Genomic DNA, 20042 nt, shown 5'->3' with positions numbered 1-20042 from the left:
TGTTCCACCCTATAAATTCCTTGCATTCTCAGACTTGACAAATGCAAAAATCATTTCCCAGGGTGTCGTGTGATATGAAAACACAGAGATGATCAGAGCGATCGATCGTTTCCCCGGCAGGGAAGATGTATTGATCTTGCGTTTGTTTGTGCATTGACAACTGAACATACAAACCAGTCATTAAGGGGTCAATATGCAAATGTGAGGAATCAATTTTGGAGGGAAACATAATGATAATCATTCTAGAATTGTTTGGGGCTGTCTAAATAAGGACACTGGAACTTGTGTGAATCAGTAATACATCATCCACCAGTGGGCCAGTGCCACTGCCAGTGGGTTTAAGTCAGTCTGCCAGTGGTCCAATGTCACTCTGGAAGTGGACCAACAACTGTGCCAGTGAATCTGTGTCACGACCGGTGTGTTGGTGCATCTGCCAGTGGTTTAATGTCACTGCCAGTGGATCAGCATCACTGCCAGTGGGACAGTGTCACTCTGCCAGTGGGCCGTGTCACTCTGCCAGTGGGTTCAATGTCACTGCCAGTGGATCACTCTGCCAGTGGGTTCAATGTCACTGCCAGTGGATCAGCATCACTGCCAGTGGTTCAGTGTCACTGCCAATGTGCCGATGTCACTCTGCCAGTGGTTCAGTGTCACTCTGCCAGTGGTTCAGTGTCACTCTGCCAGTGGTTCAGTGTCACTCTGCCAGTGGTTCAGCATCACTGCCAGTGGATCGGTATCAATTAAGAACAAAGAGTCAAGACTCTCTCTCGAGTGTTTAATTGCCATCTGTAGTGACAACTGAACATGGAAATTCTTGCCTGCTGAAGCTTAATGGGCCCATAATTTTAATAGTGTATGGATGAACATGTAATAATCAAAAATGAAATACAATTAATAATAGTGATATTAGCTAACCATGGTGGTGCAAACACCAAAGTCCACGGTGCAACCAAAGACACAGTCCATGTTCATGGAAGATCATAGTGCTGGGATGAGTGTTGTGCTGTGGTTCAAGAGCCTGATTGTTGTGGGGGAGAAGCTATTCTTGACCCTGGTGATCGAGGTCAGTACCTGTTCGACCAGTACCAGTCAGCGATAGAGTTGCTGCCTTACATTGCCAGAGACCCGGGTTCGATCCTGACTACAGGTGCTGTCTGTACGGAGTTTGTACGTTCTCCCCGCAACCCACGTGGGTTTTCTCCGAGATCTTCGGTTTCCTTCCACGCTCCAAAGACATACAGATTTGTCAGTTAATTGGCTTGGTATAAATGTAAATGTCAAATTGCCCCTAGTGTGTGTTAATGTGCGGAGATTGCTAGTCACTGTGGAGTGGGTGGTGTTTCCATGCTGTATGTCTACACTGTGATGGATCGGGCAGTGTCTACCACTCTCTATCATCACCTTTGGTACTGGACATTTGAGTTTGTGAACCAGGCTGTGATCAATCTGAAGAAGGGTCTCGACCTAAAACGTCACCCTCTCCTTCTCTCCAGAGATGCTGCCTGTCCTGCTGAGTTACTCCAGCATTTGGTGCCTATGCAACCAATAGATTTGCTGGGAGACACACAGAACATCAGATGCTGGTTTACAAAGAAAGGCACAAAGTGCTGGAGTAACTCACCAGCAGGCATCACTGTTTCTTTAGCATCACTCGAATTGTGGATCAATATCAGACCGGGAGACATCAAGCTAGCTCCAATTCTCAGAATATTGTTCTAATATAATTGTAATAAATGCCATTAAACAAGGATTTCACACTGAGCAGACAGTGTGTCTTCTACGAGAAGTATTTTTGTGTCTTCAAAAAACCACACGCTGCTACAAAATTCCACTCTAAACTCTTGCAATGTCTGAGCTTCCTAACATCTCTCCTTAAAACCCGACTCATTAACCACACCTTCACTCAGTCGTCCAAAGTATTCTCTTTGGCTCTGAGCCCAAATTGTTTTTAATACTTTGATGTCCATCAATGTACAGTGTTTCTACATTAAAGGTGTAGCTGATAGTCTGCAGAATGGTACCAACCCTGTATCTATTCATGTTCTCCAGAGTGTTACACTACGAAATCCTGGAGCGCTGTGTGATATCACGCGCCACCGCATGCGATTCCACGTCTCATCATGCACGATGCGTGCATCACCCACGTGCACCCCACGCGTCACGAAGCATCAACCTGTTTTACATATGACGACTAAATGAGGCGCAAATGACGGCCAAGTGGGACAGGCCCTTTAAACTACATCGTGGCTTCCTGGCTCAAATATAATCAATTACCCTGAAACTAACAACAAAAGTTAACCATGTTTTTAAGACGTTGGACGAACGGTCTCGACCCAAAACGTCATCTATTCCTTTTCTCCTGAGATGCTGCCTGACCCGCTGAGTTACTTTGTGTCTATCTTCATGCTTTTAAAACTAGTCGTTCTTCTCAGAACGAAAAGCAAGGGTTATTTATTAAAGCAAAGCACCGACCTAGTCTTGAAGGCCTCTGAGAAAGAAAAGTTCTTCTTATATGTAGTAATCGTTACCTTGCAGGCGACCTCTTGATTTACTGCTTCTACTAATTGAGTCCAAGCATTTTCCCAAGCAGGATAATGAGGAAATAATAGTGAGGGCAAATGCCTCGGTCTCCCATTAATGCCTGCCTCTGGTTCGTGCTGTCAGTACTGTAGAGGTTCAGAGCATTGCAGGCAGCTACTGCTGACAATGGCTGGATGACAAGGAAATCACTGGTTAACCTTTACTTACCGCACAAATCAGCGCATGATGAGGATATCAACGTTCAGTCATTATCTGCCAGATTTGCCACACATCTGCTTGTGTTCAGGGCCTGCCGCCAAGCACACTCCCTCAACTGAAGGACTACAGCTCTATCAGAACACTTCCAGTTGCAATGTTAATCTGACAGCCATCTCTCCTTACCATACTCGAACCCTTGGCAGCGTGCGGGGCCTTGCCCTGGTGTCCCGGTAAATATACACGGCATTTAGTTTAGTTTAGTTTAGAGATACGGCATGGAAGCAGGCCCTTCGGCCCACTGAATGCATGCCGGCCAGTGACACTACTCTGTCCCTGCACGCTTACACTATCCTACACACACTAGGGACAATTCACAGCTCCAACAATAAACCACATTTCAAAAATAATCAGTGGTTGTAAATAGTTTTGGGGTGACTTGGTCCCTATGGAAAGCTAACCAAGTGGAATATGAGGTGCTGTTCCTCCAGTTTGCATGTGGCTTCACTCTGGCAATGGAGGAGGCCCCAGTCAATATGGGAATGGGAAGGGGAGTTTAGTTTAGTTTAGTTTAGTTTAGTTTAGTTTATTTTAGTTAAGTTTAGTTTAGTTTAGAGATACAGCACAGAAATCAGCCCTTTGGTACACCAAGTCCACATCGACCAGGGTTCCCTGTACACAAGCACTATCCTACACACTAGGGCCAATTTTACCAAAACCAATTAACCTACAAACCTGTACATCTTTGGAATGTGGGAGGAAACCAGAGCACCTGGAGAAAATCCATCCGTTCACAGAGAGAACATACAAAGCCATACAGACAGCACCCTTAGTCCAGTTCGAACCCGGAGGAACCTAGAGGGGGGTCTCTGGGCTGTAAGGCAGCACCTCTACCGCTGCGCCACTGTGCCTGCCGCCCACAATGATTTAGCAACCGGGAGATCGAGCAGACCTTGGTGGACCAAGTGCAAGTGTTCAGTGAAGCAGTTGCCTAGTCTATGCTTGGTCTCGCCGTTGTACAGGAAGCCACATCGAGAGCACCGAATGCAGTAGATGAGGTTAGAGGAGGTGTATATAATATTCATTCGGATTGTTTTTGCTATTGTCAAATGTTTCAGGACTCTCGTCTTTTTCTCATAAGGAATAGGAGTAGAATTAGGCCATTCAGCCCATCAAGTCTACACCACCATTCAATCATGGCTGTTCTATCTCTCCCTCCCAACTCCATTCTCCTGCCTTCTCCCCATAACCTCCTACACCTGCACTAATCAATGTACTAATCCCCCTCTTGGATCCACGGATGGGCTGAATGGCCATTCCTGCCCTTGCACTAATACTTGTTGTGTCCACGTGTACAAGTGGCCCCAAGCCGACCGTTCACCAACATGCCCACACAACCCACTGATGGGAAACCACCAACACCTTCCATGGATAGAGGCAAAATGCTGGAGTAACTCAGCGGGATCGGCAGCATCTCTGGAGACCCTTCTTCAGACTGAGAGTCAGGGGGGAGGGAGACAGAGATATGGAAGAGTATGGTGTGAAAACAAGGGATCAAATGAGACGATGTTTAAGGAGAATGTAGAATGTTAGCTCTGGGGAAGATGACAACGAGGTATACAACCAGTAAAATTTAATCAGGAGGTCAGTCAGACAAGTCAGACAACTAGGGTAGGGTTGGAGAACAGAGAGAGAGAGAGAGAGAGCAAGAGTTACTTGAAGTTAGAGAAGTCAATATTCATGCCAGTTACTTTCCACACCACAGGCAAACACAGGTGCCACATAAGGTTGGGGGGGAACACAATAAGGCTTGTGTTTAAACAGTAGCCTGACTCACAAACTCACTGTTGTGATTGTTTTCTCTGGGGTCTGAGGGATGTCCTGGTGGAGATATATAAAATGATGGCAGGCATCGATAGTGTAGGCAGTCAAATCCTTGTTCCCAGAGTGGAAAGGTCAAAGATTAGACGACATCGTTTTTAAGATTTAGTTCAGTTTGTATATACAGAGTGAAAACATGCCCTTCGCCCCACTGAGTCCGCGCCGTCGAATTTTTACTGAAGTCAATTAACCTACAATCCTGTACGTCTTTGAAGTGTGGGAGGAAACTGGAGAAACTGGTGAAAACCCACGCGGTCACGGGGAGAAGGTATAAACTACATACAGACACCATCGTGGTCCAGATCTAACCTGGGTCTCTGGCGCTGTAGGGCAGCAACTCTATCGCTGCACCACCGTGCCACCCCATGTGAGAGTGGCACAACTTAACGGAATGAGTGGTATACGGAGTGGTTTTACACAGAGTGGTGGGTGCCTGGAACATACAGCCTGAGGAGGTGGTGCAGACTGTGGTGGCGTTTAAGACTTTTAGGCACATGGATACACAGGGAGTGGCAGATATGTATCATGTCCAGCAGGCAGAGGAGATTAGTTTACCTTTACTTTATGTACGGCACGGGCATTGTGGGCCGAAGGGCCTCGTCCGGTGCTGTACTGATCTATGTTCGATGTTGAATGTATAACTTTCCAAGAGCGAAACCAAACTGACCGAAGGATTTCAAATGGATGGATAGTAGCATAGCAACAGCGCAAATAGCATCGTAGCAACGTGGCATGGCAACAAGCCATAGCAACAGGGAAGGGGCGGCATAGCAACATGGTGGAGGCAGGACAGAAACAGGGCAGAGGACAAATTGAAAGAGCAAGTGTAACAAAACAACAAGGCTGCCTTGGCATAGACACAATGCATAGCAATTGGGTGTAGCTGCCATGGTAACTAAGTAGCGAGCTCCTTCATGTTATGTGGCTTGTTGCTGATGGGAATCAATTAAAAGTTACTTTGCATCAATGCTAGCGAGGAAGTCATAGAGTGATGCGGCGATGTGGAAAATGGCCCTTTTACCCAACGTGTCCCACACCTGCCAACATGTCCCAGCTACACTAGACCCACCTGCTTGCATTTAGCCCATATCCCTCTAAACTTGTCCTATCCATGTACCTGCCGAACTGTTTCTTAAATGTCCGGGTAGTCACAACCTCAACTACAGCCTCTGGCAGCTTGTTCCATCAACCTCTGTGTGAAAAAGTTACCCCTCAGATTCCTATAAATTATTTTCCCCTTCACCTTAAAACTATGTCCTCTGGTCCTCGATTCCCCTACTCTGCGCAAGAGACTCTGTGCATCTAACCGTTCTATTCCTCTCAGGTCTGAAGTATTTACAGTTAGAGTATAGAATTGAGATCGACCAATTGACCAGATGGTGCCAGCACAACAACCTGGCTCTCAATATCAGTAAAACCAATGAACTGCTTGTGGACTTTGGAAGAGGAAAGATGAGGACCCTCAATCCTGATGATATCATAGTGGAGAGAGCCATAAACTTCAAATTCCTGGGCGTGCATATTTCTGAAGATCTTTCCTGGACCCTGATGCAATTATAAAGAAAGCGCATCAACACCTCTACTTCCTGAGAAGATTACAGAGATTCGGTATGTCAGAGAGGATTATCTTGAACTTCTACAGGTGAACAGTAGAGAGCATATTGACCAGTTGCATCATGGCCTGGTTCAGCAACTTGAACATCCAGGAGTGAAGAAGACTGCAAAATGTAGTGAACACTGCCCAGTCCATCACCGGCTATGACCTCCCCACCGTCGAAGGAATTTACAGGAGTTGCTGCCTCAAAAAGGCAGCCAGAATCATCAGAGACCCACACCATCCTGGCCACGCACTCATTTCACCCCTGACATTGGGAAGAAGGTACAGGAGCCTGAAAACTGTAACGTCCAGGTTTAGGAACAGCTTCTTCCCTCTACAGCCATCAGGCTATGAAACACGACAACCTCAAATAAGCTCTGAACTACAATAGACTATTATTATTATTATTATTATTATTAATATGCTATTATTGAGTTTCTCCAGCTTTTTTGTTACCATTAATATTATTAATACCACTACTATTGTTTGTTTTTCAAGTATGTGTGTATGTGTATATATTATATCTGTCTATAATATAAAACTGTGTGTGTGTGTGTGTGTGTGTGTGTGTGTGTGTGTGTGTGTGTGTGGTGTTGTGTGTGTGTGTGTGTGTGTGTGTGTGTGTGTGTGTGTGTGTGTGTGTGTGTGTGTGTGTGTGTGTGTGTGTGTGTGTGTGTGTGTGTGTGTGTGTGTGTGTGTGTGTGTGTGTGTGTGTGTGTGTGTGTGTGTGTGTGTGTGTGTGTGCGTCTGTCTGCTGCCTGACTTGTGCCTGCCAGCCTTTGATTTGTGGCTACGCCAACACCAAACGCAGAATCGCTGAGATTTTTTCCATTTCGGTAGAGATTTCACATTTTATTCCAAGTATCCACTCCTGATTAAATTTTGTCGTGTTTATGTACACATTTTTAATAAATTCCTTCTCCCACCCCCCCCCCCCCCCCCCAATTTCAAAACAACCACCAGCTTCTCACCCATCAAATAATAATAATAGTAATAGTATAATAATAATATAATACTAATAATAATAATAATAATAATAATAATAATAATAATAATAATAATAATAATAATAATAATAATAATAATAATAATAATAAATGTTATTGACATTGCACATCAGTGCAACGAGATTTAGTATGCAGCTTCCAACCTCCTCACTCCCCTCTCTCCCCCACCCCTTCCCATACCCCTCTGTCCCTCTTCCACCACTCCGCATACCCCTCTCCCCCTCCCTCTCTCCCACTTCCACCACTACCCCTACACCTCTTCCCCTCCCTCCACATTCTTCCACTTATCTCCCCCCATCCCCCACCCCTCCCTCCCCCACCCCTCTCCCATGCTAAACCATCTCCCTCTCTCTCTTCTAAAACCAAAAGCATAAAACACTCTTGAAACCCCAACAACACCCCTGGATTTTCGGATGATCCTCAAGGATTCTTTACAGTAGATCACCAAACACAGCACCTAGTGTTAAACTGGGGAGAGGAAGTGATCTATAAGGGAGCATTCTCTCCTCCAGTACTGTACGCAATCAGCCATTGAACCTGGACCTGCCCTGCCCTATGCTAGGCTCTGGAAGGTGATGAGATGACCCCTTATACAAATTGGACAAGGAATGTATGGGACCGTTCTGGGATCGTGACCATCGGCATCTCTAAACCATCCCTGAAACTGAGATAGTGTGTTTATCTCTGTCATGCCTCCACCCCATCTCCAGGTTGGAACTCCTGAGGTCAGGAGGCCCATAGCCCTGTCCCTCCACACATACCTCACCCCCCTGACTTCTTATGCCCCCCTTACACGGAGCCTAAGGACACTCTTGACTAAATGGATTTGTCAATGATCCTCAAGGATTCTTTGGAAATAGATCCCCAAAGCTGAGCACCTAGTGTTCAAACTGGGGAGAGGAAGTGATCTATAAGGGAACACAACGTCGACAGCTCTTGGGCAATCAGCCATTGAACCTGGACCTTATATGCTAGGATGCATCACAGCATGGTTATTGGGAACAACTCCGTCCAAGACCATGTAGAATTGTGGGATCGTGCCCATCGGCATCACAAAAGCTAACCTTCCTTCCATTGACTCCATTTACACTTCACGCTGCCTCGGCAAGGCCAGCAGCATAATCAAGGACCAGTCTCGCCCCAGTCACTCCCTCTTCTCCCCTCTCCCATTGGGCAAAATGTACAGAAGTGTGAAAATGCACACCTCCAGATTCAGGAACAGGACGCTGTCATCAGGCAACTGAACCATCACAACGAGAGAGCAGTCGTGATCCACCATCTACCTCAATGGAGACCCTCAGATTATCTTTATTCGGACTTTATCTTGCACTAAATGTTATTCCCTTTATCCTGCATCTGTGCATTGTGGACGGTTTAATTGTAATCATGTATTGTCCTTCCACTGACTGGATTTAGCACGCACGGCTGCGCCTTTTCACTGTAGCTTGGGTACAGGGAACAATCTCGCTAAACTAAATGGTTTCCCCTCTAGTCACAGAATGTTTTTCTATTCTCAAAACATACCATCTGCACAGTTAGGAACTGCCGCTGTCCATCATGGCAAGTCTAACCATCTCACCTGCCAGAGAACAACCCACAAAATCACCCCTCAATGCCAAAGATCGTAGGAGGGACAAGATAGAATTGTATCGACTGGATAGCACGCAAGAGCTTTTCAACGCGTAGTATGACGTGTGTGACCGTCGACGCCATATTGTTAAGCATTTATTGGGCTGTAATGGCGTCCTCAGCTAAATCTACATCTCACTGCTCCGCTATCAACTGTTCTAATCGTAAATCTAAACGACCAGAGCTGTCATTCTTTAGGTTCCCCAATAAAAAAGAAAGGTAAGAATATATTATTATAATTTTCAGTCGATATTCTGTCGTGAAAAATGTTATTTTCTGTTCTCCCCATCACAGCCATTGGGAAATGGGTTTGTCGGTACATTATAAAGTTATTAGACTTATGTTTAATAGATCTTTACTTACCATAATAATAAAGACAGTTTTAACACTTCTGTACATTTTAGGTTTTGTTCTTGTAAGGGATTTATTTCCAAAATATGGCCCGCGGACACATTAGGCCCAGTGGCCACGGGATTTTTCGAGCTCAGATTCGTGTCCGAGAATGCGGCGGCTGTTACCTATTATATCCCTCGAATTGCCGAGACATCACAAGCAAAGATCACAAGCCCGCCGTGAACAAGGGTGCATTCAAATATTATACAACTCTGCTCTATCATCTTTGGGTGCAATGGTGGGTCGGGGGGTTTAGGCGGCGGCGGCCGCAATCAAAGATACGAGAGCAGCTCTGCTCTATAATCTTTGGTCGGAATGGGACGGCTGCGCGTTATTCCACTCCTCCCCGCCCGTGCTATCGTTCCACTCCCTCTCCCCTCCCCTCCCTGTCCCCCCCTCTCTCCCCCCCCCTCTCCCCCCCCTTCTCCCTCTCCCCCCTTCTCCCTCTCCCCCTTTTCCCCCTTCTCCCTTCCCCATCTCCCTCCCCATCTCCCTCTCCCCTCCTCGCCTCCCTCTCCCCATCTCCCTCTCCTCCCCCCTTCTCCCTCTCTTCTGTCTCCCCTCTCTCTTCGATCTCTCTCTCCCCTCTTTTCTCTCTCTCTCTCTCTCTCTCTCTCTCTCCCTCTCTTCTCTCGATCTGCCTCCCTTCCCTCTCTCCCTCCCTTACCTCTTCGTGAGAGTTGGCAGCTCTGCTATGCCTTGGGTCCAAAAGAGGATAGAAAGAAAATACTTAATGGTCTTTGTAAGAAGATTTTAATAAGCTCTTCTACATTTAAGGTAAATTGACATATTAGAGGCAAAATACATCTTCAACATACAGATCTCCACACAACTGAAAACAATTGCATTTAAGTGATATATCATCCATTGTTCAGGCATGTAGTTATGATCATCTTTCTTCTTATTAGTTAATCCTAAATGATATCTCCTGTAATTTCAGATGTCAACAGTGGGTCCAGAATACTCATCGACAAGATCTCCTGCACCGAACTGCAGAGTATTTGTCAAATAACTGCCGTCTTATGTACCTTGTGTGAAATTGTGATTTGTTAACTGCACAAAACTAATGCAAATGGCGATACATGCCTGCATTTGGCCCATACCCCTCTAAACCTGTCCTAACCATCAAATAACCTAACAGAACTGTCATGAGGAAAGATTTAAAAGACTAGGCTTGTATTCACTGGAGTTTAGAAGGATGAGGGGGGATCTTATCATATTGTTTACAGTGTACTATGTTTACAGATTCTGTTGTGCTGCTGAAAGTAAGAATTTAATTGTTCTATCTGGGACAAGCTAGATGCAGGAAAATTGTTCTACATGACAATAAAACCCTCTTGTTAGATGCAAGGGGATCTTATAGAAACATCTAAATGAATAAAAGGACTGAACAAGCTAGATACAGGAAAAATGTTCCCAATGTTGGGCGAGTCCAGAACCAGGGGCCACAGTCTTAGAACAAAGGGGAGGCCATTTAAGACTGAGGTGAGAAAAAACTTTTTCACCCAGAGAGTTGTGAATTTGTGGAATTCCCTGCCACAGAGGGCAGTGGAGGCCAAATCACTGGGTGGATTTAAGAGAGAGTTAGATAGACCTCTAGGGGCTAGTGGAATCAAGGGGTATGGGGAGAAGGCAGGCATGGGTTATCGATTGGGGCTGATCAGCCATGATCACAATGAATGGCGGTGTTGGGTCGAAGTGCCAAATGGCCTCCTCCTGCACCTATTTTCTATATTTCTAAAACACTCATCCAGCAATCCTCGAGCCCACCAGCTCATCCCGTAGTCAATTCATCAGCTTTTCCATAAGAACTTCCATCAGTTCTTGCAAAAGAATGACAATCAGCCAATCTCGATTACCCTCAGCCCATCAAGCAGTCCCTTAATTCGCACAGAAGTCTGAACTATTGAATGCTCACTGCATCTCTTTCCATGTCAGCAAGTTAATATCCAGCTGCATATGAACCATGTGAAAAATGAATAAATAGATGCATGTGGTGCAGTGATTTGTGCAGCACTATAGGCCTGGAGACCAAGAGGAGTTCACCATTGAACGGAGTTTGAACGGGGGGCTTGAGGCCCCCGACCGAGGAAGAACAAAAGGAAGGGACTTGAACTTTATTTCGCCTTCCATCACAGTGAGGAATGTGTAGGAGTCACTTTGGTGAATGTCCGTATTAAAATGTGTTTTTGAGTGCTGTTGCTTTTAATTGTATGACTGACCTGGCCAATGAAATTCCTCGTATATTGCAAAACATACTTGGAAAATAAAATCTGATTATGATTCTGAAAAGCCTTTCCCTTCCATACTCTTTCCTCTCTTTGATCTTTTTGCAGCTGACTGCCTTTCTGTACATGTTGCAAGAGATTGTCGCGGCATCCAGCATCCTCGGAGAATGTAGAATTAAAGGCAGTTTTAAAGATGGTTATTTGCCTCAAAATTGGGTTATTGTATCTCCAGAACCTCCCCAGAGGCTCTGGGAGACACAAGGTTCAAGAGGGAACACAAAAAGCCTAATTAGGAAGAATATTAAGAGTAAGATTTTCAATTAAAATACTGTAATTGATGGAAACTTGCCTTTAAATTGGTTCCTGGATGAAACCCTGATGGTTCTCACATTGTCTCTTTAAATTTACTCTCCTTTTCACACTTGCATTAAAACACACAGCCACCACCATTCACAGTGATACTGCCCGGCAGTCTCATAATTACAGTCTACACAGCTACCTTGACAGCCACACAAAATGATGTAAATAAAAATTGTTTTCCTGTTTAAGAAGTTCAATTGAGAATTATTTGAAATTGTGGGGGTTGATACAAAATACTGTTGACCCACAAATGTGTTGATATGAGACATTCACATTTAAAAAATCCATGTTGCAAAAAAAGCAAGAAGGTGCCCATGTTATTTGACCAACTTGCCAGATTAATTTAAATATACACAATACACAATACAATTTATTTGTCACTTGAACCTCATAGAGGTTGTTGGAGCCCCCGGCGTGCGCTAGAAAAGTGCCGCAGCCATTTAAGCCACGCCGGGCGATGATGTAAGGCCCCGCTCCAGGTCATCCTCGACCCCCGCTACTCGGGCGGAATAATTTGCCGTTGCGGAAGCCCCGAAAAGCGGTCTCCCAGCAGGGACCCGCAGGCTCCGATATTACTGTCTGCCAGGCCTGCGGTTGGAGCCTCCGAATCTCCGGGGCTCGGGTCACAGCAGCGCATGGGTACATATGTAGGTATGTATGCATTAGTTTTGCTCCTAATTCCCTTTTCAAAATCATTAATATATATGGTAAACAGTTGCAGCCCCAACACCAAGCCTTGTGGCAAAAAAATCCAGAAGATTAGTCAAACATGATTTTCCTTTCATAAATCCATGTTGACTTGGACAGATCCTTTTACTGCTATCCAAATGCCCCATTATTGCATCTTTAATAATTGACTCCAGCATCTTTCACACCACCAAAGTCGGGCTAACTGGTCTGTAATTTTCCGTTTTCTCTCTCTCTCCTTTCTTGAAAAGTGGGATAACATTAGCTATCCTCCAATCCACAGGAGCTGATCGTAAATCTATTGATCGTTGGAAAATGATAATATATATATATATATATATGTGTATATATATATATATATATATATATGTATATATATATATATACACATATATATATATATGTTTATATATGTGTATATATGTATGCATATAAATGTATCAATATGTATGTGCATTTGTGTATGTGTGTGTATATATGTGTGTGTATAAATATATATATATGCATATATTTATTATTACTATATAATTATATATATAATTGCCTTTATGGTTTATGTATATCATCTTACAAGACAAATAAATTAATAGTGATGATTTAAATCAAAGTTGCTTCTGATACATGAGAATAAACTATTATCTCTAACTTGCCTCTCACACACAGACAGACACACATTCATATAAATATATTAAATATATATACGTTAAATTTAATTTTTTGCAGTGTGTGTTAAAGCAATACAATGCAAGGGAAACTACACAAAGGAGGGGTCTGTTCCCGCTACAAGATACTTGAGGATCTTTGCTTTGGATCAAAGATTATAGCGGAGCTCTATAATCTTTGCTTTGAATCACAGCGGGTGGAATACCGGAAGTCGAGTGTCGCTGTAACAAATGGCGGCCGTGACGTTCCGTTGCGTACTACACGTCAGCCCATTGAATTTCGAAGGAGTGGTCTATCTTGTCCCTCTACGATCTTTGCTCAATGCTGAGAAAAGAATAAGGAATATACAAATGTATCAAATCCATTCATTTAGTTTAATGTAGAGATACAGCGTGGAAACAGGCCTTTCGGCCCACCGAGTCCGCACCGACCAGCGATCACCCCATACACTAACACTATCCGACACACACTGGGGACAATTTACAATTTTACCGGAGTGTGGGGGGAACTGGAGCACCCAGAGAAAACCCACGTGGTCATGGGGAGAACGTGCAAACTCCGTGCAGCCAAGCACCCTTAGTTAGGATTGAATCTGGGTCTCTGGGACAACTCTACCCCTGCGCCACCATGTGAGAGGGATCTGGAACACACGGCCAGAGGTGGTGATGGAGGCAGATACTATAGTGCCAATAGTGCCGCCAATGTGTGAATTACTGTCACATCGTTAGCACATCATCACACTACAGATGTTAAATCGCAGTCGGCACAAACTGAACATCGCACCTCAAAGTCTTGCAATTCACACTCAACAAACAGAACCAGGTTTAAAGCCTGTGTTTGGAATTTGTGGCCTCCTGACAGGACTTTCACTCATCTTGACCAGTAAAGGCATAATGTTCAAGTCAGCATGAAAAAGTGAAAATCTTACCTCAGAATAAAACCACGTCAACAATCTTGGGGAGGAGAAGTGATCAGAAAGGATATGTTGCCATTTATGAACTTTCTTCGTAAAAGAACACACACAAAACATAGAACCGTACAGCACAAGAACTGGCCCTTCGGTCCACAATGACTGTGCTAAACATCATGCCAAGACACACAAATCCCTCTGCCTGCACGTGATCCATATCTCTCCATTCCCTGTATGTGCATCTGGCAAACTAAAAGTCTCATAAATGGCACTATGGTATCTGCCTCCACCTCCACCCCCACCCCCGCCCGGCATTGCAATCCATGCACCCACCATCCTCTGTAAAAAAAACTTGCCCCTCTTACTTTAAAGCTGTGCCCTCTAGTCTTTGACATCCACCCTGGGAAATAGGTTCTCACTGTCCACGCATTCTATGCCCCTCCATAAAAAATCTATGCAAAGCAAAAACAGTGCAAAACTCATAATACATCCTTATCGCCCTGTCCCACTGTACGAGTTCATTCCAAGAGCTCTCCCGAGTTTTAAATAAATCAAACTCGTGGTAAGCACGGAGAATTAACGTAGTGGGTATGTTGGAGCTCAGGGACGTCCCTTAGCGGCTCGTAACGCTAACGGCAGATACTCGGGAAGACTCGCTAACGGCAGATAAGCTCGGGAACACTCGTGAAGATTTTTCAACAATTTGGAAAATGGCCACGAGAGTCCCGAGTACCGACGAGTGGCCATTGCAGTAAATCTCCGAGTTCGAATTAGGGCAAACTCAGGAGAACTCTTGGAATGAACTCGTACCGTGGGACAGGGCCATGAATGTGTCTCCCCATTTAATATTGCTGGTTTTATAGCCACGACTATTAGTACTTCTTTCCATATAGAACCATTGCCACTCATGTGCCCCCCTGGGCTGAGACCCTTTCCTTGGTTGAGAGCTGTTCCCAACACCCAGAGTACCAGGACCAGCCTTCAACATATTGAGGTCAGGTAGAACCTCAAGAGGCAGTGACACTGAGTGTCCAGGTACTTTGCCACAATGACCAGCCTGACGCAGCCACACATGAAGGTGTGATTGGAGATGGAAATGTAAGGAACTGCAGATGCTGGAATATTTTATAAAAATGTTGTCTGGGGTTGAAGGTCTGAGCTAGAGGGAGAGGTTGGGCAGGCGAGGACTATTCCTTATAGAGTGAGAGGAATAGATAGAGTGGAAGCAGCGAGTCTTAGATGCATACTCAAAAACCAGGGGAATCAACCAGAGGATGCAGGTTTAAGGTGAACATGGCAACATTGAACAGGAGCCTGAGGGGTAACCTTTTCACTCAGTGTGGTGGATATATGGAACAAGCTGTGAGAGGAGGTAGCTGAGGTAGGTACAATAACAATATTCCAAAGGCACTTGGACAGGTACACGGATAAGAATATCGTCCAAATACAGGCAAATTGGACTAACTTAGATGGGGCGTCTTAGTTGGATGGACGGGCTAGGCTGAAGTCCTGCTTCTGTAGAGTTATAGTCATAGAGTGATATAGTGTGGAAACAGGCCCTTCGGCCCAACGTGCCCACACCGGCCAACATGTCCCAGCTACACTAGTCCCACCTGCCCGCGTTTAGACCATATCCCTCCAAACCTGTCCTGTCCATGTACCTGTCTAACTGGTTCTTAAACGTTGTGATAGTCCAGGCCTCAACTACCTCCTCTGGCAGCTTGTTCCATACACCCACCACCCTTATTACCCACCTGTAATACATGACCTCTCAGCAAAACACAAAATAGAGGCGTGACTCGACAGATCAGGCAGCATCTGTGGAGCAGATCTTCATAAGTTCATGTTCACAAGAGATAGGAGCAGAATTAGGCCATTCAGCCCATCAGGTCTACTCCACCATTCAATCATGACTGATCTATCTTTCCCTCTTAACCCCATTTTAAGCTGTTTCCCCATTCAGCATGGACCCCCCGCAGTGGTAGGTTAACCACTCAGCAGTTGCTTGCTGACGAAGAACCTTTGAGGTCTCCCTTCCTTCATCTCACAGATAAGTGACCACAATGAACCCCCTCACTCTGGGAGATGGGACTCAATGATCATCTACTCCTCCCTGACAGGTACGTTTCTGTCCCGTGACCCTCACTAGTGTCATGCCGCAGAGTGGAGAGGCCAGGCAGCTTACCTGTGGGAGGTAGATGCTCCATCTCAGATGCCCAGACCTCTAGGCTATGGTTCAATGGTACCTTCAATGCCACATGTACCAACAGTGATTTTTATATTGAGTTCAGTCCCACGAAACATTAACAGTTAGATACATCTTAGATAAGCATCTCAGGTACAGTACAAGTATATAAGAAGCAACTGCAGATGCTGATTTAGACACAAGAAGCTGGAGTAACTCAGCGGGACAGGCATTATCTCTGGAGAGAAGGAATGGGCGACGTTTCGGGTCGAGACCCTTCTACATACTGGTGTATCTTTAGTTCATGTTCATAAATTATAGGAGCAGAATTAGGCAAGTGGCCCATCTAGTCTATGCCACCATCCAATCATGGCTGATCTATCTTTCCCCCATTCTCCTGCCTTCTCCCCATTGGTCGTGACACCCTTAGTAATGAAGAATGTGTCAAACTCTGCATTAAAAATATCCACTGACTTGGCCTCCACAGCCCTCTGTGGCAATGAATTCCATCTGCAGAGTATGCATCACATTGCATCTGTACACTGTGGATGACTCGACTGTAATCATGTATTGTCTTTCTGCTGACTGGTTAGCACGCAACAAAAGCTTTTCACTGTACCACGTGACAATAACCTAAACACAAACTCAAACTCAGAGTCACTGGATTTGGCGCAATTTTCAAGTACCAGTTATTATAAGTGTCGAGAGGCATAGGTCATAAGGTCATGAGTGAATTAGGCCAGTCGGCCTATCAAGTCTAATCTGCCATGGCAGATCTGTCTCTCTCTCCTAACCCCATTCTCCTGCCTTCTCCCCATAACCCCTGGCACCCGTACTATTCAAGAGGTTGTACAGGTTATTGAGTCTAGTGCTGTGGAGTGCCCTGGCTATTTGAAAAGAAATTGCTGAACGAGTGGGCAGTGAAATCATTGTTCACTCTGTGGAATAAATAGGAATGAAAGGAGCACTACATTGTGCATCAACGCACTAATGGAATCAACAATGTCTGATGAACACAACATAACAGTGTGATCCTGGACTGCGTTTCATTCTCATAGACAGCTGTTATTTTGTTCCCTGTTCCAAATCATATGACTCTGAAGACTGCACAATTCCAGTTCAATTGCTCCATAAGATTAGTGCTGCATTGGAATCCAAGTCATTGTAGTGTTTTTATTTGCTTGCTCTGGTTATCAGTGTTTATTTATTCACAGCAAGACTCACACAACGTGGCTCAAAGCCATGATGAAAAGGAAGGAAAATGGATGACATCATTTCTGCGTAGTTTCCGCGATTCGCCGTTATCGGTGAGCAGACCCCCGAGACCTCTCTGCCCCAAACTCCAGTGGGGCAGCACGGTGGCGCAACAGTAGAGTTGCTGCCTCACAGCACTCGAGACCCGGGTTCGATCCTGGCTACGTGTACTGTCTGTACGGAGTTTGTATGTTCTCCCCGTGACCGCGTGGGTTTTCTCCAAAATCTTTGGTTTCCTCCCACACTCCAAAGACGTACAATTAATTGGATTGGTATATATGTAAAATTGTCCCTAGTGTGTGTAGGATAGTGTTAATGTGCGGGGATTACTGGTCGGTGCAGACTCGGTGGGCTGAAGGGCCTGTTTCCGCATTGTAGCTCTAAGCTAAACTAAACTAAACTGCCTGCAGGCTCGAGTTGACACAAGAACAGTTCGTGATGTCAAGTGTAGAGACATTCGTCAGCACGATGTCAACACATGAACAACTGATCAGGTTTAGTTTAGTTTAGAGATACAGCGCGGAAACAGGCCCTTTGGCACACTGAGTCCTCACCGACCAGTGATCACTGCACACTGACGCAATCCTACACACTAGAAGGACAATTTTACAATTATACCAAGCCAAATTAACCTACAAACCTGTATGTGGGAGGAAATGGGAGATCCCGGAGAAAACCCACGCAGGTCACGGGGAGAACGTACAAAGTCCATACAGACAGGTCAGGATAGAACCCGGGTCTTTGGCGCTGTGAGGCAGCAACTCTACCGCTGCGCCACTGTGTTGCCCTGTATCTAGAAATAAAGTTCCCAGAGGCCAAATGATGTTGATCAATTATTGGGGATTCTGGGCATTACCTAGAGTAACAGCCTCACAGTGGCACAGCTGGTAGAGCTCTGTCCCACAGCGCCAGTGACCCGGGTTCAATCCTGACCCCGCTGCTGTCTGTGTATAGGTCACGTATTCTCCCTGTGTCCGCGTGAGTTTTCCTCCAGATCCTCCGGTTTCTTCCCGCATCCCAATGGCATGCGGCTTTGTGGGTTAATTGACCTCTGTAGATTGCCCCTAGTGTGAAGGGATTGGATGAGAAAGGGGGATACCATAGTGTGGACGGGTGATCGCTGGTCAGCTTGGATTTGATCGGCCGAAGAGTTTTTTTACATGCTCTATCTCTAAACTAAAAAACTCGAATGTCCTTCTAATTATCAGGAACTATCGTGCATGCATTTAACCATGGCATTTTAAACGACTTAAAATGGAGTTAAGAGGGAAAGATAGATGAGCCAGGATTGAATGGATTCATAATGAGTGTGCCTGTCTCAACTAGGTGTTGAAGAGATGACAGAATGATTTTAATCTACCTGCGTTGCAAACTCATTGGATTTTACTATAATCTCAGATTTCTGCCATTTAGTTTAGTTTAGAGATACAGCGCGGAAACAGGCTCTACGGCCTGCCGAGTCAGCGCCGATCAGCAATCCCCACACATTAAAGGGCCTGTCCCACTTACACGTTTTTTCCACGACTTGCCGGCACCCGCCATAGTCGCAGCAGGTCGCGGGGTGACGCCTGTATGGTCGTGAGTAGTCGCCCAAAGCGTCGTACCTTTTTCTGCTCGCCGCTGGATTTTCAACATTTTGAAGATTTTCGGCGACCGGCTGCGAATGACGGGAGCCGACAAGTCGCCACAAATAATCGCTTAAGTGAGACAGGCCCTTAACACTATCCTACACACACTAGGGACAATTTACAATTTTACCAAGCCAATTAGCCTACAAACCTGTACGTGTTTGTCATGCGGGAGGAAACCAGAGGGCCAGAGTTTCCATGCTGTGTCTCTGTCTAAAGTAAACTGTTCACTCCACAACAGGGCACCACAGTCAGACAATGTTCTGATCCTCTACATCCAAGATGCTCCCATCACTGCTTGGCCCAACCCCCTTTCCCTCTCCCCCCAAACAAATCCCACTTACCCAAACAAGGTCTCCACACAAGGTCTTGGTTCTTGTTTCTTGGTTTCTTGGTCCTCCAAAATATTCCAAATGGAATTTAAACTGGAGGTGGTACCCCATCTCCGCACTTCCCCACACCTCTCTCCCCCTCCCCTCTCTTATCCCCTCCCCCAACGCTCTCTCCTCCCCCTCTCCGTCTCCCCTCTCCTCACCCCCTCTCCCTCTCCTCCTCCCACCCCATCCCTCTCTCCCCCACCCCCCTTCCCTCTCCACCCCACCCCCCTTCCCTCTCTCCCTCTGCCCCTTTCCCTTACCCCTCTGTCCCTCTTCCACCACTCCCCCTACCCCTCCCTCTCCACTCTTCCACTTCTCTCCCACTTACCCCCACCCCTCTCTCCCCTCTCCCTCTCCCTCCCCCACCCCTCTCTCTCTCCCCCTCCCTTCCCCCTCCCTCCCCTCTCACCCCCCCCACCCCTTCACCCACCCCTCTGTCCCTCTTCCACAACTCCCTGGTCACTCTCTGGACTGCTGCCACCTTGTGGTGTCTAACGTGACCGTGGG

At 45.7% G+C, this 20042-nt stretch overlaps 1 long non-coding RNA gene across 1 annotated transcript; it reads left to right on the top strand.

Moving 5' to 3' along the window:
• The first annotated feature begins 8904 nt into the window (after positions 1 to 8904).
• LOC129712811 (uncharacterized) lies at positions 8905 to 11535 on the top strand. Its single transcript, XR_008726135.1, has 2 exons — positions 8905 to 9069; positions 10184 to 11535. It is a non-coding gene; the product is annotated as an uncharacterized LOC129712811 (long non-coding RNA).
• The last annotated feature ends 8507 nt before the right edge of the window (positions 11536 to 20042 follow it).

The sequence above is a fragment of the Leucoraja erinacea genome, chromosome 33 (genome assembly GCF_028641065.1).
Source record: "Leucoraja erinacea ecotype New England chromosome 33, Leri_hhj_1, whole genome shotgun sequence".
Lineage (NCBI taxonomy): Eukaryota > Metazoa > Chordata > Chondrichthyes > Rajiformes > Rajidae > Leucoraja > Leucoraja erinaceus.
Note: the sequence above shows the minus strand (reverse complement) of the source record. Positions and strands in the feature narration are given on the sequence as shown.